Source organism: Lutra lutra, chromosome 3 (assembly GCF_902655055.1).
Source record: "Lutra lutra chromosome 3, mLutLut1.2, whole genome shotgun sequence".
NCBI lineage: Eukaryota > Metazoa > Chordata > Mammalia > Carnivora > Mustelidae > Lutra > Lutra lutra.
Window position 1 is genome coordinate 63,253,240 of NC_062280.1, and position 23,135 is coordinate 63,276,374.

Genomic DNA, 23,135 nt, shown 5'->3' on the forward strand with positions numbered 1-23,135 from the left:
GCTGAGGCACCCTATGGAACTTCTAAGTTCTCTGCACTTAAAAAAGAAAAAAAAAAAGTGCTAAAGTAGATTTTATTTTCTGAGTATCAAGGTAAACGAAGGGAAATCTCAGCCATAGAATTTATAAAATCCAGCGGAATTATTTTCTGATTTCTCTATTTCTTTATCTTCAGGGGATGTTTAAAGGGCTCGGTGTTAGGATTTGTGATTATAAAATAATGACTGCTTTAAATCTTTCAATTTTTTAAACTTTTATAGCACATCTAAGGGTTTGAGGTGATAGATGAGATATGCAGAGGGCACACACACACACACACACATTAGGACTATTATATCTAAATGAGCTGCCTTTTTTAAGGAGACACAATAGGGAGGCTGCTATTGTTCAAAGCTGTCTTGAATTTCATTTAAAAATTGCTTGGAATATAGCTTTAATTGTGACAACTCTTAATACTTCAGAAATTTATTTGGCTTTTTTAAATATCCACGTCATTCAGAATCAATTATGTGGAACCACGGGTGAACTAGTAAAGTTAAACCATTTATGTAAAATAATAAAAACAGGGGTGCCTCGGTGACTCATCCAGTTAAGTGTCTCTTGATCTCAGCTCATGTCTTGATCTCAGGGTTGTGAGTTCAAGCCCCACAATGGGCTCCGTGCTGGGTGTGAAACCTACTGAAATAAAATAAAATAATAACAAAATACATATCTTCCAATATTTTCCCCAGGATTCCCCCACAAAATGATATTAAAAATGTCAGATAACTGTACTAAGTGTATGTCAGCCACTTTCCCATAGTTTTTGTATGTGGCTATTTATTAGAATATAAGAACTGGTATAGTCTCTTAAAATTTTTAAAAACAATTTTATATATAGGTGTCATCAAATTTTTTTATGTACATTTTGTCATCAAGAGATCTAAGAAGACTAATTCAGTCGCTAGTACAGGGCTAATTTTTTGTTTTGATCTAAGCCAAGATTAACAAATCTTGCTTACAAGACAAAAGATCCTGGCTGGGGTGGGGGGAACAAACCTTTGATCATTTTATTTAAGCCGATCCTACAACAGATAGGATATTCTTGAAATTAACACATTCCCACTCTTTCGGTTTTATTTTTATTTACGTTTATTTTAGCATACCCGCTGTATTAGTTAAAAGATTCTAACATATGCTATGTTTAGAGGCAAAGGGGCCTCTTAAATCTCCACGGTTTATCTTAAATGGGTGAGGCAGTGGCGCGAAGCTGACCTGAGGGTGTCTCGAGTCCGGGGGGAGGCTCCACCCTTAGAATCGTCGCGGCCTGCGGGAGGGAATGTGGCTAATCGGGCGCTGCTTCTTTAAGGTTTCTAGCTAGAAGTAACACATACCACTTCCCTGCCCTTGCATTGCTCAAAATAAATCATACGGACAGAAAGAGAATTGCATTTTACTTCCTATCGTCTTACCTGATTCCCAACAAAGGTACTTGGATTATTAAAAAAGGGGAGGGGCTGGGTAATGCCTCCTACTAGGTGCTTGGAAGAATGGAAACGTGACGGGCACCCGCAACCACCAATAGCATTCAAGAAATGAGGAACTTTCTCTCGGTGCTGAGAAAGGGGACAGTGCTTCTTAGCTGGGAAATCAAACACAGCAACAGGATCTAGTACGATTTAAAATGTATACTTTGATTTTCTTTTCTGTTAACAGCAAGAGGCCTAACATTGCATTTGCCGATTAGGTTTTAACATCTGAATTTCTTTCCAGGTCCTACTTTTTACTGCAGTAAATTGCGCTTAACTAGAGCTCTCTGGGGATTTCACAGTGATTAATGAGACCGTGGGTAGGGCCGCTCAGGATGGCTGGGAGGAGAGGGGCAGCGGCGTGAGAGCGGCTGCTGTCACGGCTCCCACCTCAAGCTTGAGCGTTGCCATGGTGACAGCTGCCGCGGGAACCCACTGGGAGCCCAGCAGGCACACTAGCGGCCAGACCTTTGTACCAGACAGGGTACTACCCCCAGCCTTCCAGAATCAGCATAATGAACTCAGCAGCCAGGGTGTTTCTGCTCACTAACCTAGGGGACAGTCTATTCTTGTTTGAACTGTCACTCCCCAGATGTCAATTTAGAAAGTCTATTTTCTCTTTCTTCCTGTCCTCTTCCTCTCAGCTTATTTCATATCACACCCCGTCATTTTTTTCCCTCACGTTATTGTTATGTCAGTAACAGTTATTAATAGAGCAATTCACAGATTTAGATACAATGGAAAATCCAAAGAAACAAATAGAGCCTGTCACACAGTGCTGACCCATAGAACTTTCTGTGATGATGGGAATGTTCCAAATCCGTGCCTTTCAATGCATTAACCTCTGGTCACATCCGGCTACTTAGCACTTACAGGCTAGATGGTACAACTGAGTAAATTTTAAAAAATTTCTTTCATTTAATTCCTTTTAAAGATTTTATTTACTTATTTGACAGAGATCACAAGTAGGCAGAGAGGCAGGCAGAGAAAGAGGAGGAAGCAGGCTCCCCGCTGAGCCAGATAGCAGGGCTCTATCCCAGGACCCTGGGATCATGACCTGAGCTGAAGGCAGAGGCTTTAACCCACTGAGCCATCCAGGCGCCCCTAATTCCTTTTAATTTTAATTGAAATAGCTGCATGTTAGTTAGGCTAGGACTATCCTACTGAACAGCACAGTTCTAGAATCGTATTTCAGCCCCGTGAGTTGTGCCGCCTACAGCTGGTCAGGGAGGAACCATCCTGAGCAGTGTCCTTGCACTTGAAGTAGTGTGTTTATTATCTGCTCTAAAGCATATTATTGTTATTGCCACATAAGGTATGCCTTGGCCTGTGCTAACCGCTTCTTGTAAATTTAATTATGCAGCTAAAGAAAGATGAGGAGAAGGAGACGTGATGATTTGGGTCATTACAGGTAATAATCATCTAGAAACAACCCTTAAGGGGTAAGATGTTACTGTTTCTAAATAATGTATTAGCAACTTTACTGTGATTCTGCAAAAGAACCAGATCCTAACTAGAACTCACCAGTTCTAGTCCCAGATTTTATGCTAGTTCACTGTGTTACTTAGAAAAGACACACAGCAGAGGGGTTTTTTTGGCCTAAAAATTGTTTTCTGTTTGAAAAGGGAGACAATAATATTCACCATGTGCTTACTAATATGACAGAGACTTTAAGTTTCATTTATTCCTTTTAACAAATTCGTAAAGTAGGGATTTTTACATACATTCCACAGAGGTGGAAATTGAAGCTTAGGAGGGATGAGGGGTCAACACTTCCCAGTAGTAATTGGAAGAACCAAAAGTCATTCAACCCTGAGTCTGTCTCCAAAGGCCAAGCTGTGCCTACAGAATCTCATTAGAAGGTCTGACATCACTCCGAATTCTCATCCCTGAAGTGAGGGCCAAAGTTAACATATTGAATGAACTTTGCAAACATCTAACTGTAGAATTCTTGACTGTACTCCATTTTTAAAAACGTAATAATGACTGTAATTCTCAGCAACTTCTTAACCTGCACCCATCTGTGGTGCCCTAATTTGGGGGTATTGAACCCTGGCTTCACATTAGAATTATTTGGAGAGTTTTTAAAAATTCTAATGCCGGGGCGCCTGGGTGGCTTAGTGGGTTAAAGCCTCTGCCTTCAGCTCAGGTCATGATCCCAGGGTCCTGGGATCGAACCCCACATTGGGCTCTCTGCTCAGCAGGGAGCCTGCTTCCTCCTCTCTCTCTGCCTGCCTCTCTGCCTACTTGTGATCTCTGTCAAATAAATAAATAAAATCTTAAAAAAAAAAATTCTAATGCTGGGGATCCTTCTCGAAACCAATAAAATCAGAATCTCCAGGAGGAATAGGTCCCAAGGATAATCTGTTTTAAGACCCTGAAGTAAGGGGCGCCTGGGTGGCTCAGTCGGTTAAACATCTGCCTTCAGCTCAGGTCATAATCGCAGGGTCTTGGGACCAAGTCCCACATGGGGATCCCTGCTCGGTGGACAGTCTACTTCTCCCCTTGCTCTGCCCCCCACCACCCGAGCTCACGCTTGCACTCATGCTCTTTGTCTGAAATAAATAAATAAAATCTTAAAAAAAAAAAAAAAAGGCCCTCAAGTGATTCCAGTGTACACTTGGGGCTGAGAACTGATGTAACAGATGTTACAGAAACCCAGTGGCAGAAACCTGGCTCCTCTGAGCCACCTGCTAGATCTTCATGGACCTGCCTCCAGGAGAAAGCCCTTTGGTATCTTTTTTTTTTTTTTTAAAGGGAGCAAATCTGTGGGTTTTTTTTTTTTAACATTTTATTTAATTATTTGAGAGAGAGAGAGATAGTGAGAAAGAGCAGGAGCAGAAAGGAGGGGGAGAAGCAGATACCCCACTGAGCACGGACCCTGATGTGGGGCTCGATCCCAGGACACTGGGATCATGACCTGAGTCGAAGGCAGACGCTTAACCTTAACTGAGCTGCCCAGGTGCCCTAGCCCTTTGGTATCTTAGTATGTTTCATTCATGGACACATGCTGGAAGAAACTCTCAAGCTAAGATGGGAAAGCCATCTCACACAAGCTTCTTCTGACTATTGACCAAACATGGAGCCAAAGGAATTTTTCATTCGAAGCCTCTAGGCTCAGAAGCTTTTGTCAAATGCAAAACCAGAAGGAAAGCAGTGCAAAGAGCATAATTATCTGAGAGGAGAAGGAAGGACATGCCAGCTTGGTTCTTAATTCCTCTCCATGTGCATGGGTGCTGTAGTGATGCATGTCTACGTTCCCATCGCTTCAGGGTTTAAAAGGCTTCCCAGCTGGCAGGTAATGCCATAGGAAAGCCAGTATTCTGAAGCAGGATTCTCCCAAAGAGCAAAGGAGTTTAATAAGTAAGGTGGTTCGTAGACTAGCAAAGCAGGCTTGCCCATACTCTCATACCTAAACCAACTGCCTTTTGTTTTTCTTTGATCCAAGTTCTAAGCAGAATTTTCTCTTACAAAAAAAAAAAAAAAGCAATTATACATCAAGTATTCAGTAGCCCTCAACACAGCTTAACTCTCACGTGATTTTAAAGAGCTCAAAGTTTATGTCAATATACTGTTTTACTAATTTCACTCCTCTACTCATCCTCAAAAATCTTAAGTGACAATGCCTTTCTCAACAGCAGCAATTCACAAACTTGGAGGGTCTTGTTGGAAATGCACATTCCTGGGGTCCAAGGGTGGCTCAGTGGGTTAAGCCTCTGCCTTCGGCTCAGGTCATCATCTCAGGGTCTGGATCGAGCCCCGCATTGAGCTCTCTGCTCAGTGGGGAGCCTGCTTCTCCCTCTCTCTCTGCCTGTCTCTCTGCCTACTTGTGATCTCTCTCTCTCTGTCAAATAAATAAATAAAATCTTTATTTATAAATAAGTAAGTAAGTAAGTAAATAAATAAAATGCGCATTCCTGGGATGCCTGAGTGGCTCATTCCGTTAAGCATCTGCCTTCAGCTCACGTCATGATCCCAGGGTCCTGGGATCGAGTCCCTCATCTGCCTCCTTGCTCAGCAGGAATCGTGCTTCTCCCTCTGCCTCCATCTCTCCTTGCTTGTGCTTGTGTATTCTCTCTCTCCGACAAATAAATTAAATTAAATTAAATTTTAAAAATACTAAAATGCATATTCTTGGACCCCACTCCTGGAGGTCTAAAAAGGGACTTGATGAAATCTGTATTTTAGGGATTCCAGTAAACTCTGATAGGTGCTTGTGGCAGGCTCAATCGTGTTCCTCTAAAGATGTCCCTACTGTAACCTTCAGAACCTGTGAATAAATTGGCTTAAATGGCAAATGGATCTTTGCAGATGTCATGAAATAAGGATTTTGAGGTGGGAAGATTATCCTGGTTCTCTCTGTGAGCCCAGTGATCCCAAGGGCCCTCATCAGAGGGAGCAGGAGGGTCAAAGTCAAAAGAAGGCAATGTCACATGGGGACCAGTGGTGGCAATGCTGTACTCTGACGATGGAGGAAGGAGCCATGAGCCAAAGAATATAGATAGTCTCTAGAAGCTGAAAAAGGCAAGGAGACAGATTCTCAGATCGTCTCCTGAAGCCTCTGAAAGAAAGGCTGTTTTGCTAGCATTTCTTGATTTTAGACTTCTGAGCTCTAGAACTGTAAAAATAATAAATTTATATTGCTTTAAGCTCCTAAATCTGTAGTCATTTGTTACAGCAGTAATAGGAAACTAATACAGTGATCCAGGAAATTCAACATTAACCCAGATAAGACACTTGGTATAGAAATCAAGTTCAAAGCCTCTTTTTCTATAATGAACAGGAACCTAGAACAGGAAGGGTGAAGGAAATTATCCAACATCACTCAGACTTGGGGAAAGTCCAGGATAAAAGTGGTTCTTAGTTTGGTTCTACTCTATCCTGGCATTCAAGTTGTCCTCTTGGATCTAGCCCAGCCTCTCCTGCACGTTCCTCTTCTTCCTCTAGCCTTGTTCCTATGGACAAAGCAATCTAGTAGATACATTTTCCCCCCTGAATAAGCCACATAATATGCATTTCACTACCTTGGTATACATACTTCCCTCCTTAAGTCCTTGCATTCTTGAGCGATGAGGTTCCTTCAGGGTCAGTCCTGCCTCTCCCCGAGCTATTCTGCATCAGAGGAGCACTGACTTCCGACCTCTTTGGTGTTGGTGCAACTGCTCTTTAGAGATCGGGTTGAAGAATCCCCAGCGAATGTACTAATTCCTCAGTCTGATGATCTGATTAGCTCTGGGCTTGCTGGTTTTCCCTAAAGTAACAGTGAGGCAGGAATGGATGACTAAAGAACTTTAGTTTAAGTCAAGTGCCTCGATTTTTAAGTCTACATCTTTATGAATTATCTTTAACTTATTTTAACAGCTTTTAAATAATAAATTTGAATTACTTTTTTTTTTTTTTGTATAAGTAGATACCTTCCTTGTTCAACAATTAAATTCTTGGGGTACCTGGGGCCTCAGTTGGTTAAGCATCAGACTTCTGGTTTCAGCTCAGGTCATGATCTCAGGGACGTAAGATCGAGCCCCATGTTGGTCTCTGCCCTGGGCACAGAGCCTGCTTGGGTTTATCTCTCTTCTCCCTCTGCCCCTCCACGCTCTGTCTTCCTCTCTGTAAAAACAAAATGAAAACAACAACAACAACAACAAACACAGTTACTTGATTTATAGATGGCAACCTCTAAATTTCCATCTCAGTGAAGTAACAGACTTTTTGACACATATTCTCTATTGAGACATAAAATTCACCATTATAAAGTTGTTTTCAATACATTTACAGAGTTGTGCAAACATCACCACTCATTCCAGGACATTTTCAGTACCTCCCAAAAAATCCTTGAACCATTAATAGACACTCCCTATTTTCCCTGCTTCCCAGCCCTGCCCCAGCCCCTGACAACCACTAATCAATTTTATCTCTCTATGGACTTGTCTGTTCCATGTAAATTAAGTCATTCAGTAAGAGGTCTTTGTGGCTGGCTTGTTTTACTAAGCTTAATGTTTTTAAAGTTCATCCATAAATGTATCAGAATTTCATTTTTTGTTATGATTGAATAATACACTCCTAGATGGATATACCACATTTTTTTAACCCATTCATCAGGTGACAATTATTTGGGTAGTTTCCACTTATTAGGTAATATGAATAATGTTGCTATAAACATTTGTGCACCAGTTTTTTTGGGGTGTGTGAAAATATGTTTTCAATTCTGTTTGGTATATACCTAGGAGTAGAATTGTTGGAGCTTACAAAAACCTATACATAACTTTTTGAGGTATGATCAAACTGTTTTTCCATTGTTTTGGTGACTATGTCATTTTACATTCCCACCAGAAATATACGAGGATTTCAATTTCTCCATATCTTTGTCAACACTTGTTATTTTCCTTTTTTATTCTAATTATAGCCTTTTTAGTGGGTATGTAGTGGTGTCTCATTATGGTTTAGATTTGCATTTCCCTAGTAGACGATGATGCTGAGCCTCTTTTCTTGTGCTTTATTGACAATTTGTTCATCTTTAAAGAAATGTCTATTCAAATTTTTGCCTATTTTTTAGTTGGATTGTCTTTTTTATTGTAGAGAACAGTCTCTTAGATTAATGTAAGGGTCCAGAATTTGGAGTACACCTCCCAGGCATTAACCAGAATCTTTCTCCTTTTCATAGATTCATTTGTGTACTTTAGGTCATCAGTCCCACTACAGCATCCCCTCCCTCATAGCAACCAAGCTTAGGACCAAGAAATGAGTGGAGAAATCACAGCTCCAAAGAAGTTTGGAGGGACGGTTGAATGGTGGCCTTCTTGCCATTCAGATCTCTGAGAGTCTTTGTTAGACCCTCCAATCCACGCCATTCACTTTCTACTTACATTACTTTGTTTCACATTTTTTGTGAAATATGAAAAAAAAACTACCTAAGAACTTTCCAGAGGGATTGTTAGGTTGTCTAGTATCAGAACCCCTGGATAGCCTCTTTATTCTGTTTCCTGTTTTTAAGAAAATCTGGCAAACCACAAATATACTCATACTCAATAGAAATTATCAGAAGTAATTCACATTCTAGAAACTAACTCAATGAATGTGGTAAACTAGCTTAAGGTTAAATCAGGAAAAAAAATCAGGAAAAAAAAAAATTCTTCCTGCCCCGGTAAATGAATAGTGAATATTTCATGCTCAGTTCTTGCATAATTTCAAGTTTGTCATATGTGTTTATTTTATTGCTACAACAGAGAGAAAAGAGGGTCCGAATGTACATCGCTCCCCAGAAAACAGCATTTTAGCAGCATTTATCAGTAGTCTCATACATCTAAATTCAAATCCTACCTCTGCCACTCACCTCAATAGAATCTCGGCAAAATGATGAACTTACCTTAGTCCCTCTCCCTTCTTTGGGAAAATGAGGATAATAATACAATCTTATCGAAGAGTTTAAATTGAAAAGAGTATTGTATCTAATACTGGATTTCTTACAATAGGTGATCAGTAAATGTTAGCTGCTTTCCTCTCTTTAAATGTTTGTTTCATCTACAGCTTTGTTATGGTAGGTAGGAGAGAGAGAAATCAAGTAAAAGATTACCAAAAGAAAGGACGTTAAGGCAAAACCAAATAAGGCTCATCATGGATTTGGATATGAAGGTCCACTCCAGGTAGGAACCAGATGATCTCCATGTTAACAAGCTCCCCAAGGATCCTAGTGATTGGCTAAAATAGCCAATTGTGTCACCTAGGTGGCTCAGTCAGTTAAGCATCCAACTCTTGGTTTCAGCTCAGGCTGTGATCTGAGGGTCCTGAGATCAAGCCCCAAGTCTGGCTCCATGCTCAGTGGGGAATCTGCTTGAGATTCTCTTCCTTTCCCACTTCTCCTGCTCCTGTACCTCTCTCTTGAATAATAAACCTTTAAAAATAACAGAAAACTGATGCTATATCTTTTATTTCTTTCCCAGAAAAACTAACAAAGCTCAAAGTTGAACATTAAAAATAGCCAGATTGCAGTTGGCTTAACTACTGTGATAGAAATGATGCTAAATAATTTAACAGAGACTTTTGTCAGGACTGTAAGAATGGGCTGCTAATGACCTATTGTATCAAGCACGGGGAAGGCAAAGATTTGCTGAGGACACATTCAATCAAATGTTATTGCCTATGGGACATGAAATTCAAGCCTCCCAATTCCCAGCCAAGATCAGTTTTCCTTTTCTGTAGCTGTACCTAATTGAGTTTGTGCAAAACGGAAAGTTATTTTAATTCAAAAGTAAAAATGCATAACACATTTCTTAGTTTACATCTTTGTTCCCAAAGTTAGCTCTAGACTAGCTGCTTAGAACTACATAAATATCTTTTAAGAGCTATAGTAATTGGTGCAAATGGTTAATATACTTTTAGATTTTTGTAGCATATTAAATATCTATTTGAAATAACATAGCAGAACAGTTCAAATAGACCAATCTTAAGTTCTGGAAATAGAAGGCCATGGAAAGAATGCAGCAAACACAAAGAGGTGAGAAAAAGGGAAACAAAGGGAAAGTGTGTTTCCTCTTCTTATCTGAATGTGGGGTTTACCATAACAACAATGTGTTTTCATCTTGCACTGATATTCTCCCCCACTCCCCGCTGGTCTGCAGTGTCCTCAGAGTTCTACCGCAAGAAGGCCAACCCTAACCCAGTCAAGGTTCTCCTCTACTTAGCAAACATACTCCCTGTACCTCCAGTACATGCAAAAGTCCCAGTTCAGCTCAGAAGGAAAATCTTGATCTCATACATTATCCTTTTAGCATTGCCATGGAACCTACCATGTTTTATGGGGCTGTCATCCAAGATAGATAAAATATACATAACTTATAGAACAGTAGGTGACACAAAACAGTGAAGAACAACAACAACAGTGAAGTCAGGCTATCGGCAGGAATGCAAGGGCCTCTAGTTTTAACCCAGTTTTCAAAAAAACTTGAGGGGTACCACTTCTGGTAGTATCTGTCCTGTTAGAAATGTGAAATTGTCTGTGGAGTCTTAAAAGTCTCGAATTTCTTTCATTCGTGGATAGTCCCAATTCTCTTAAATAGGCGGCACTTAAAATAATTTAAGTTACCAAAATCTCAGTAACACTCAGCTTTTCTTCACATGTATATTATTTATTTATTTATTTAAGAGAGAGTGCACAAGTGAGAGGGGGAAGGGCAGAGGGAGAGAATCTCAAGCAGACCCTCCATCGAGTGCGGAGCCCATGCGGGGCTCCATTCCAGGACCCCAATATCACAACTCAGAGATCACAGCCTGGGCAGAAACCAAGAATCAGACCCTTAACCCTTAACCCACGCGCCACGCAGGTGTCCCACTCAGCTTTTCATAATACACCAGGTAAAGAGACATGGAGATGATCTTTGACTTAAATTCTTTGTGTCACAATGTTTTCATCAGGCTAAGCAGAAAAGTAGAGTCAAAATGGAGATTCACTGTTCTTTTTTCATTGTGTCCTCTTTTTAGGATGTTGTAGCAGTTTTCTTTTAATTTTTAATTGTTACATAATTCCACATTATAGAAAAGTTTCAAGAGTGTGACCAAAAATTTCCATATTCCTTTTACCCAGATGTTAAATTTTACTGTCTTTGCTCTATCTCTCAGACACTCCCCACCCTGCACCTCCCAAAAGTTTGGTGGTATGTTGAAGAAATGATGTCCTTTCACTGCTAAATCCTTCAGTGTTCTACAGTGATTTGGACCCTCTGTGCTTGCCCAGTGAATCTGCACACCCTCTGAGGCACACAGATGGGAAGGTTAGAATGCCTCTCTCCCAAGACTCAGATCAACATTAGAACCAAGCATCTATTGACTGGAACATCCTCTCAGGAAATTTGGAGCAGCTTCTGGAGCCTCTTGAGAAAGAGGGCAGTAACTATTGTCTTTCCTGTCAGGCCCTCTGCTTTCTAATGCTTTTCGACCTCCAAAGCTGTTCCAGTATTTAAAAAAAAAAAAATACTATTCCCCTCCCACCTTAGCTGCTGACCTAATTCAGCTGAACACACCCTATTAAATATTTACTAAACATCAGTTCATGGAAGCACTATATCAAATGGGTACACAAGGGCAATGCCCACTGGGCAGGTTTCCAGTAAATCAAAAAGCACAGTTCTGAATTAGGAACTGATGCTCTGGGAAGAATAAGTGTGTAACAGGCATTTGACTGTTTGGAAAAACGGTTCGACACAATGGCTGGAAGTAGAAAATCTAAATCAGAACCAGAAACATCAGAAGGATAGCGTCAGAGAAGCTACGTATCTTCCTGTGTTGATATGGAAAGAATCTTCCTTCATTGATTGTGGGCCTTTCACATTTGCAATTGCTCATTTTCTTGAGCACCAAGAGCAGAGCTAAGTGTTGCGGCTGCTGATGCTTTTACAGTTCAGGGGTTTCTTATTATGAAAATAAACATAAGATTATGCACATAAAGTCCCAAGGTAAATATATCTATAGAGAATTTTTTTTTAAGATTTTATTTATTTATTTGACAGACAGAGATCACAAGTAGGCAGAGAGGCAGGCAGAGAGAGAGGGGGAAGCAGGCTCCCCGCTGAGCAGAGAGCCCCATGCGGGGCTCGATCCCAGGACCCTGAGATCATGACCTTAGCTGAAGGCAGAGGCTTTAACCCACTGAGCCACCCAGGCGCCCCTCTATAGAGACAATTTAAACCTCAACAAATAAGCAGATTTTGAAGGGCTGACAAATAGCATAAATATCACAAAATCAATAGAAATAACAGACTAGATTTATTTATTAACATGCTGTTATGATACTTCTCCTGCATTTTTTGGCTGCATGCTCTCTTCATATGATTTTGTAATGTCATTTTCTACATGGAGAATACAAAAGTAATTCCCTCTTGGGGCACCTGGGTGGCTTAGTCAGTTAGGTGACTAACTCTTGGTTTTAGCTCAGGTCAGGATCTCATTGGGAGGTGGAGCCCTACATGGGGCTGCAAGCTCAGTGGGGAATCTGTTTGACATTCTTTCCCCTTCCTTCTGCCCCTCCCCCACCCCACACCTCCTCTTTCAAATAATTAAATAAATAAATAAAAATTTAAAGAATAATAATTCCCTCTTAATTCTACCATGATTGGATAAAATTTCTATAAAAAATAAATAAGTTGAGTAACACCTGGATGGCTCAGTCAGTTAAGTGTCTGTCTTTGGCTCAGGTCATGATCTCAGGGTCCTGGGACTGATCCCACATTGGACTCCCAGCTCAGCAGGAGCTGAGCTTCTTCTCCCTCTCCCTCTGCTGTTTCCCCTGCTTGTGCTTTCTTTCTCTCTCTCTCTCTGATAAAATAAATAAATAAAATCTTAAAAAAAAAAATGAATGACTCCTTTATTGCTGCCAATTTTAAACAATGGTTTAAACTTCTTTTTCTAATTACATCCTTCATCTTGTGGATGGTGCAGGCAAAATTGTTCTGTAATAAGTAACAGGGTGGGAGTGAGGAACTTCTCAGAGCCTTTCCAAATGTGGAACCTTTGGCTAGAGAGAGGGAGGAAGAACAAGAGGAGCTTGGGATGTGGCAGGGTGGGGGTGGGGGAGAGGAAGGACAATGAAAAAGGACAAGAGCAGAGACGAGGAAGCAGAAAGCACAGCTGGGGAGACCAGGCTGAAGTCATTTTTCCTGGACCCTGACTCATAAGGCTTTCCCTAACTTTTTCTCTTTTCCTATTACAAAGTGAACGGCAATGCCGAGGGGCAGGCGGGCTTCTATTGTTGAGAGAAACGGATCTAAAAATAAGTAAGGAGCAGACACGAACGAGTGACGACCACGATGAGCAGTGTGGGGTCCACTTTGCAGTGAACTATAAAAAGATGCTAAGCACAGATGGGGGAGGACAGTTTATCTTTGCTGTGAAGTTTGAAAAATAAAGACCAGAAATATAAATGCCATCAAAAATGTTGACTCTTCTCAAACCAGAAATTTTGGTTTCACATTCAAAGCCATGCCCGTTTAGAAGAAAAAACACATTCATTTGGGTTTTGTGGTTTGGAAAAAGGGCTGCCAGAGAAGAGGGGGGCGGCTGCCGCCGAGCATTCCTGGACAATCCGCGGCAGGCCGGGGTGATCACCAGGCCGGCGGCTCCCGCTCCGTGTGAGTCCAAAGAGCAACAGGACCACAAATAATTCAAAGCCTGAAACATTTTCTTCCCTCCAGTTCAAACTCTCCTGCTTCTATCCGCTGGCTCCAGCCATCCCGCCCCCGCTCCAGAACCTTTCTTCCCTGACCCGGGAAGAGCTCGCTTTGAACGCTATCTAAACACACAATTCCCATGACTCCCTTATAACCCCAGTAAATGCACTTGCTCTCTGCGGGCAGCATGATGCAAATCCTTTTATGCTGCATTTGTTCAATGTTCATTGCTTTGGCTTTTCAGCCGTCGAATTCGGGGAGCTCTTCTAAAGTATTGTAAGTTCCACATCTAATTCATAAAGCATTTTCCTTAGCAAAAGCTCTTCTACAGATAAACGAATATTTATAATTCATGCTCGGTTATAAATTAGAGACGAGGCCATTTTAGAGAGAATAAGGATCAAATAACAGTCAGCAAAGCAAACCATCCTGGTGAGTGATGGGTATGCCTCCTTCCACACACCCCTCCCCCCCACCATCTTCAAGCCCCTACTTTTTTCATCTAACCTTTTTTTCTTTTAATTATGAAATGCTTCGTGTACACCCAAGATCACATAAAATATAAATCTACATTTTCAAGAATAATAATAAGAAGAACACCTGTGCACCCACCTTAAGAAATGGAATGTGCCTTAGACATTCCTTGCGGGTCCCTTCCCAACCTCATCCCTGTCCTTCCACATTCCAAGGTAACTACAATCCCAGCTTTTGCGTTAACCACTGACTTTTGAATTAATCTGGACTTTTGCTATTCTTTCTCTCTAACAGTACATCATTTAGTGTTAAAACTGTAACAATCACAGGCCCATCTGTGTAAGAAAAAAGAAATCAATATTGCCACTGATAGAAGACATCTCCTGGCAGAAAATATGCCGACAAAGGGCTCTCCATCCCAGCATGGGCTCTGTTTCCCTGGGAGTCTGCATAAGGCATTGATATGGAAGCAGAGGGAAATGGACTGGGAAAGTGGGACTGCCAAGGTTAGGGCACCTAGGGGGTGAGTCTGGAGTTGGAGGTCTGGTGGTGATAGGCCAGGACAGAGGGCAGCTCTGTTTTCTCTGCTTCTTGGTTCACCATGGCCCACTCCCTGCCCTCAAGAGGAGGTGAAAGATCATCCTCTTTTGTCCCACCCAAAGAATAAACTCCAGATTACTGGTGGGAAGCTGAAAGGCAGTCAGTCTGGCCATGTCTAAGTTGTCCTTCCAAGTACAGCTCACAGTCATGTCTTCCACTAAAGTTTCCCTGAAGTCCCCATGGTGATTTCTCCTCCTTGCCTTCTCTTGGCTTCAGGCATGTCACATCTCAGGCAGATACTCCCATGACTGGGTCACTTGGACAGGTAACGAGACCTTTCCACAGTGATACATGTGAAATAAAGGTGTTAAAAAATATTTTTCACCTTGATGTATCCCTAAAACCAAACACATGTGTAATTGAGTACTAAATAAATTAAAATTTGATTTTCTCATCTCCTTCTACTTTTTAATAGCACAGCTAGAAGTTGTTTTACTTTCATAATTTAGAGGTTGAACAGTAGATGAACAAAATATTAAGAATGCTACTACCTTTTAAATAAGCTTTTCTAACTATAGCTTTCAATGATGAAGTATCTTTACTCTATTAACTAAGCCTTAAAAAATTAGTAAAAAGAAAACATCCAGATTATCAGATACTGCCTATCACCCAGAATTAACCACGTTACATTGCTATATATCCTTCCAGGTTTAATATATCTTTTTTCCACAAAAAAAACTTAGATAATCCTGATTATGCTGTTTTTCAACCTGATTTTTTTCATTCAGTATACCCTGGGTTTCTTCTCATCTCAATAAGTGTACTTCTAAAGTAGTAATATTTAATGTCTGTAAATGAATCTATACATGTTAATAAAATCATAATAAAACACAAGGGAAAATGAACACAAAATTCAGAAAATTGGGTGTTTTTATTGAAAGGGGATTGGATTTGAGAAGATTCTAGCCACAATTTTGAAGACATGAATATTTTTCATTATTTTTTTTACCATCTATATTATTTATAAAACTTTTACACAAAGAGACTATTTATTTATTTATTTATTTATTTATTTATTAAAGATTTTTATTTACTTATTTGACAGAGATCACAAGTAGGCAGAGAGAGAGGGGGAAGCAGGCTCCCCGCTGAGCAGAGAGCCCGATGCGGGGCTCGATCCCAGGACCCTGAGATCATGACCTGAGCTGAAGGCAGAGGCTTTAACCCACTGAGCCACCCAGGCGCCCCCAAAGAGACTATTTATAATATAGAATACATCCAAATTCATTCAAGCAACCTCCTTTCAGTAAGCATTTATATTTTTCCAATCTTTCACTAAACAAAACTGATGAATATTCTTACATTAAACCATATTACAAATACCTTTATAGTTATCCTCTTGTTGAGTCAAATGGTTTGCACAATTTTAAGGTCATTAGTATATATTGCTGAACTGCCATCCAGAAGGTTTTGCCAATTTGAATGCTCACCAGGAATGCATGAGGGTCCTTCTCTTTCCTAACCGATACTGACCATTATTATGAAAAAAACAAAATCTCTGCCAACTTGATTAGTGAAAACTTGTCTTCGATATTTCCTCTAATTTGAATTTCTTTAATTACCAGTGTAATCAAACATAACTTTTGTTTTGAGTTTTGAGTCATTTCTACTTTTTCCTTTATTAATTACTTGTGAATATTTTTTTGCTAATTTTTCTGATAGAACATTATTATTATTACTGATTTCTAAGATTTACTTATATAAAGATGTCAACCTTTTGTCCGTCTTACGCTGTGGTAGTCAGAATAATAGCCTCCCCCAAATCTTTACCTCCTAGTATCCTCGAACCTCTGAATATGTTGTGTTATATGTCAAAAAAGGAATTAAAGTTGTTGGTGGAACTAAATTTGCTAATCAACTGACCTTAAAACAGGGAGATGATCCCGGATTATCCAGTGAACCCATAATGTAATCATAAGGGGTTGTAGAAATGGAAGAGAGTGACAAAGGCAGGACCAGAGTCGAGAGAGATTTAAAGATGCTACATTGTTGCCTTTGATGAGCCAGAAACAAAGAATGTGGGTGGCCTCTAGAGGCTGGAAAAGGCAAGGAACTAGATTCTTTCCCAGAGATTCAAGAAGAAACACAGCCCAAGCAGCAGCTTGTTTTTGGCCCGGTGAGACCCATTTCAGATTCCTGATCTCTTAAACTATAAGGCAATAAATCTGTATTGTTCTAAACCACCAAGTGTCTGGTAATTTGTTACAGCAGCAATAGGAAATGGATACACACATTGCAAATGTTTTCCCAATTTTTTATACACAGACTCTTTACAAAGCTGTCAAACCGTGTTTTTAAAAATGTATTCACTATGTTCCTTCTATTCTCAATTACAGTGAAACAATAAAATCTGATAAAAAATGCAAGTTTGGCCTCAAATATATATACATTTTTCTGTTTTGAGAAGTGTTTAATCCTCTCTTTTTCCTTTCCCTTCTTGTGGAGGTGGCTGGGGGCTGAGGAAGTTAGAAGGGCAAGGAGGAAATGGCATTGCTAGGGGCTGAGGAGATGATGGTGGCAATGGCAGCCAAGAAGGATCGTGGCATAGTCAGGAGGCTGCCCACCTGCAGGGAGATTGAGCTAATAAGTAAATACACTGAAGACAATGGGAGCCAGGTTTCTCATGGTGGTAGAAGGAATTTATAAAAATGGAAATGGGGAAGGCTAAGGTATTGGACTGCAACTGAGAGATAGATATATGGTAATAAATAAAGAAGTATGTACAGATATACAATAAAATAACATAGATATATAAACATACCTCTGTCTGCCAAGAGAGCAAGAAGTAATAATACCCTACCAGTAAGGAACACACTGAGCACCCAGATACTGATTTCTATATGGCTCAACAAAAAAGGAACCAAATTCCATGGAGAAATGGTCAATTCCAAGGCTGGGACAGAGAAAATACAAAATGAGTCAGACAGCACAGAAATTCTCAAACAAGGACAGGGACATGCTAAAAAGACATCACAGGAGTTAGCTTGAAGAGGCTTCAATAGCCAAATTTGGGACAATCAGAGCATCAGAATAAATAATGCTAGTCATTAGATTATAATCCATTGAATAAAGCAAAAATCCATCAGGCCAGAAGAAAAGAATGGATTAGAAAGGAAGGCTTTTTCTTTTAGTATAATGCCAACCAATGTGTGGAGAAGGAATGATGACACTTGCCACAGTGGAGTCATCAGTTTATGCTAAAGCCAGTTGGTAGTAGCTTCATGAAGAATTATACCTTTGCATAGTCTTGGAGTTTCTCTTATCAAAGCCCACCCACAAAAGGGAAAATCGTGACCTTATGGCTTAGGAATCTGGAAGTTGCCAACTCGAATGGGTTATCAAGGTTAAAATCTCCAGTGGTAGGAAGGATCTACACGGAAGGACTCTTGATGTAATACTGTAAGGACAAGGTCATCTCTGTGCTCTTCCTATTAAGAATGAATGGACTGAGTCTAGCCATTTGGAAATATCACAAGGCCTTACGTTGATTAGGATTCTTTATACTCTAAAACTGGAACTACATGAAAGTCAGGGAAAGACCAATGGAGATGCTCCAGTCTAAAGAAGACTAAAGAAATATGAGAACTAAATGCAATGAATGATCCGGGATTAGTCCTTAATATGTCTTTCAGAAAATAAAGGAGGAGAAAATAACTTCCCAGTTTCACAAGACTAGCATGAAATAACGCCCAGATAACGAAACCTGACAAAGCCGTTACGAGAAAATTCCAAACCAATATCTTTCCTGAACACAGAAACAAAATCCCCAACAAAGTATTGGCCAATTTAATCTTTCAAAAAAGAACTAATAAACAAGTCCAGCAAGTATGTAGGATACACGGTAATGCAAATGCAAATACAAGATACAAAAGCAAATGCAAAGAAACTAGAATAGTCAAAACACTCTTAAAAAAATAATGAAGTTGAGCAACTTATTCCACAGGATTTCAAAACATGCTACAAAACTACAATTATCAACACAGAGTTGTATTGCCAAGGCACGTAGACCAATAAAATAGAGTCTAGAAAGAGACACACAGCATCCGTTCATTTTCAACAAGGACACCAGTGCGGTTCTTTTGGAAAAGAAAGATCACAAATGGTATCAGAACAATTAGAACAACCAGAACAACTCAACCTCCATGTCACTCCAAACATTACTGCAAGATAAGAATTATTTCAAGATTCACCCAAAATAAAATCTAGAAGAGCATTTAGAAGACATATAGAAATACAGCTTCACATCTTTGGAGCAGGCAAAGATTTCTCAGTATGTAGAAATCACTAAATATAAAATAAAATGTGACAAATTATACTTCATTAAAAATTAGGAGTTCTACACATTAAAATACATCATTAAGAAAATAAACAGTCATACCTCAGACTGGAAGAAAATAGTTACATATGTCTAACAAAGAGCTTGTATTCATAATATATAAAGATCTTCTACAAATCAGTAATAAAGAAATCTACCCAATAAAATGCACAGAAACTTAAAGCACTTTACAAAAAAGACATATGACTGTCCAACAGGGACATGAAAAGATGTTCATTACTCATCAGAGAAAGAAGAACAAAAACCACTGTAAGATACTGTTCTACACTCACTAGAATGCCTAAGATCAGAGACTGAAAATATCAGAGGCTGCAGAGCCCCTGGGAACTCTCATGGGCTACCAGTGGGAATATAAACTATTACAACAATTAAAACAACACCACCACCACATGGGGCAGTAGATTTCAAACACTCATCAATTCTATAAACCTATTCCTAGGTTTCAATTTAAGAGAAGTAAAACCATACCTTTACAGAAAGACTTATACTTGGGACATTTGGGTGGCTCAGTCAGGTGAGCAGCTGCCTTCAGCTCAGGTCGTGATCTCAGGGTTCTGGGATCGAGTCCCACATCGGGCTCCCTGCCCAGAGGGGAGCCTGCTTCTCCCTCTGTCTGCTGCTTGCCCTGATTGTGCTCACTGCCTCTTTCTCTCTCTCTGACAAATAAATAGGTAACCCCCCCCCAAAAGACTTATACTTGAATGTTTATAGCACTCTTATTCAAAGGAGATCAAAACTTGGAACTCAAATGTCCATCAGTGAAAGATGAACAAATTGTGGTATATCCATACATGGAATATTACACAGCAATAAATAGACACACAAAACTTCATGGATGGATCTCAAAAATAGTGTGATAAACAAGAAACGGGTACAAAAGGATATATAATGTATGATCTCATTTATATAAAGTGGAAAAAAATCAAAATGAATTCATGCAGCTGGAAATCAGAAAGTGGTCATTTCCTGGGTTGAAAGTTTGAGTGGAAGGAGACACAAGGGCACTTTCTGGTGTGATGGAAATATTTCATATCTACTTTTGGGTGGTGGTTACAAGGATGTCTGTAAGCCAAAACCATCAAACCAAACCCTTAAGATTTGTGCCATGTATTGTCTATTAATTACATCTTGATAAAGTTAATTTTCTAAAACAAACGAAAATTTGTTGCTGCAAGAAAACATGAATATGATATCTAACTCTGCAGTACAGAAATTTAAAATACTTCGACCTAATTGAGAGGCAAAAAACAGTGAGAACGTTCACAATATAATGGATTAAGTGGAAGCATGTTCATATATACTCTATGCATAGCCATTTAAATGTGTTTTACACTTTAAAGCAAAAGATAGTAAGGAAAGAATGCAAATCATGTTATAGTTTACAAATCCTAGGATTTGTACTAAAGTCATTTGCATTTTTCTTAAGCTTCCTGGCATCTGAACTCTTCTCCTAAGTCTGTGAGATGTCTGTCCTCTACTGCAGAGCCCCAGAGCTGGCTCCTGGCCTTCAGAGGCTCTGGTGCTTGGAGGAGAGGGCGCATGAAGAGGTTCATTCCATCTGCATCCAGCTGGAGATTGATTTGGGAGCTGTTGAGAAGAGAAGCGGGCTGTGGGAATTCATTCTGGCAGCGGCAGCGGCAGCAGGTTGGAGGGTACGCTCATAGCTCCGGCAGCAGGAGGGGCATCCTGTAGCCAGTGTCGGCAGTGGGCAATGCCACCGCCAGAGGAAATCAGGTGCAAACCATTCATCTGGTGTTTGGTGACAGCGGGAGCAGAGTTCTCACCAGATGAGTTCTACTGCTAAAGGATCACTTCAGAGCTGCATGCTCTGCTTTCTCCTGGCCATTTTTCTAGCCTTTTCTCTGGTGTTCCAGATGATTCTATAATCTATTCAATACCCTTTCAAAACATTCCCTTTTCACCGAAATCATTCAGAGTTAATTTTTATTGCTGGCAATAGGACCCTGTTGGAAAAATGATAAAAACACTCTAATATAGAATAACAACAGAAATCATGCTCCTTCCAGTTATCAGAGATTTTACAAATAAGTAGAAGTTATTTGGTCTTTAAAAACAATTTTTTAAGTCATTTCAATAATTTAACATCCTGAGTTCAATTTATGCTTCCAAAGTATTTTTCACAGTTAATGTTATGCTTTAAAAGAGGAGACATTTTCAAAATATCCCTGGCAAAAAACTAGACTATTCCCACAATAATTTACATAGTGGATGACTGAGATTCTAAAGGAAAACCTTAAAGTTAAAAAAAGTTGTTAAGTAAAAACAAATACTCAGATAGCTAACATTCAAGGGAGTATTCTGTCTGTGCTGTAGTACTCAAGAGATATGTTTGGGAGGATCCTGTTGTCCTCTGTGTCACTCTAAGAGCTCCGAGACATGCTAAGCATCCTTCCTTTCCTTATCAATTGTGAATTTATCAGCCATCAATTTACTGACTATACTTCATATTTACTCAAAATTTCCACCTACAGGGGCGCCTGGTTGGCTCAGTGGGTTGGGCTGCTGCCTTCGGCTCAGGTCATGATCTCAGGGTCCTGGGATCGAGCCCCGCATCGGGCTCTCTGCTCAGCGGGGAGCCTGCTTCCTCCTCTCTCTCTCTGCCTGCTTGTGATCTCTGTCAAATAAATAAATAAAACCTTTAAAAAAAAAATTTCCACCTACATAAACTCTCTAGGTAAAGAGTTTTGTGGAGTCACTCTTTGCTATGTGAATTAGTACTTCTATGTTTTGGTTCTATTACTCTTATACTACAGAATTTTATAAATAAATCTGCAACTCTGTAAAATACCTTTTGAAGAAATAATACATAAACTCAGAGAATTTATTCCATTAATTTTTTTAACTTGGATCTGTCTTCATCAGTCAAAGTAAAATCCCTTTTTTATGTTGTTCTCTTTTTTTCCCCCCATTTTTCCTGTTCACCTTCCATTCCTGTGCTCATGGACTTTCCCCACTGCCACACATTCTGCGTTTAATATAAGCATTCTTGACAAATACAGAGTTGTTTCATGTACAAGTATACTGAATTACCTAAATTTTAATGTGACATGAATATTGCTGCTTCCATTTTAGTGGAGACAAAAGACAAGTTCACACATAAAATAAGACAATCATTTTAGGTATGGTAAATTTAATAAAGGAAATGCATGGGGTAGTGCAGTAATGATTCAGTTACATTATAAAGAGTGGTCCCTTTTGAGAATGTCATTGAGCTGAAACCTGAAACATAAAAATACTGGGAGGAAGAGCATCCAAAGAAGACATAGACACTGAAGCAAGAACAAACTTGACATATGAGATGAATAGAAGAGATAACTGCTATGTCTGGAGCACGGTGAGCCAGAGAAAAAGTGGTCATAGATGAGGCAGGAGAAATAGGCAAGGAATGGATCACCCAGCTTGCAACCTAAAGCCAGGAAAACGATCTTCCAAGGAAGAGCTTCCAAGGAAGATCTAAGAACGATCTTCCAAGGGAGCTCTTGGAAGATTACAATGGCAAGGAGGCAATGTGTCTTTTATTTAAAGAACAAACTTCAGTTTCTATGGAGGCAAAAAATCAGCTAATGAAATGAGAAAAAAGCAGAGGGGAAATTAGTTAAGAGACCATCTTGATCCATGTGAGATATGAGGGTTTGGAGAAGAGCCTGACAGGAGATAGGAGCTTGTGGTGCCATAGAAGCCCAGGGAGGAGAGAGTTTCAAAAACTTCAAAAATGAGATTGCAGTCAATCACTTAAAATGCTGCAGAGCTTAGATATTTGAGGACAGAAGAAAGAATATTGGATTTGACAACTTGGGAGTTGTTAGTGACAGAAGATAGATTAGAGGTCATTGAAGAATGAATGGAGGGCTCTGTTTTTGGTTTTATTCAGAATGCCAGATTCAACACTCATTTTCTTCTGGTCCCTTCCAAAATTCCATGAAAATGATAATAGAGATAAAACAAAAATTCACAAATTCATAAGGAGAAAGAACAGGAGCAGTTCAATAACAACATTTGGGAGTTTGGAGTTTGAAAAACAAACTCAGTTAGTAGTGAATGTC

General features: G+C 39.7%; 1 protein-coding gene across 1 annotated transcript in view; it reads right to left on the reverse strand.

Annotated features, from left to right (window-relative positions):
• LOC125095498 (sodium channel protein type 3 subunit alpha) overlaps nt 1–23,135 on the reverse strand; it is a 1,188,574-nt gene that overhangs the window by 563,471 nt on the left and 601,968 nt on the right. The window lies entirely within an intron of this gene.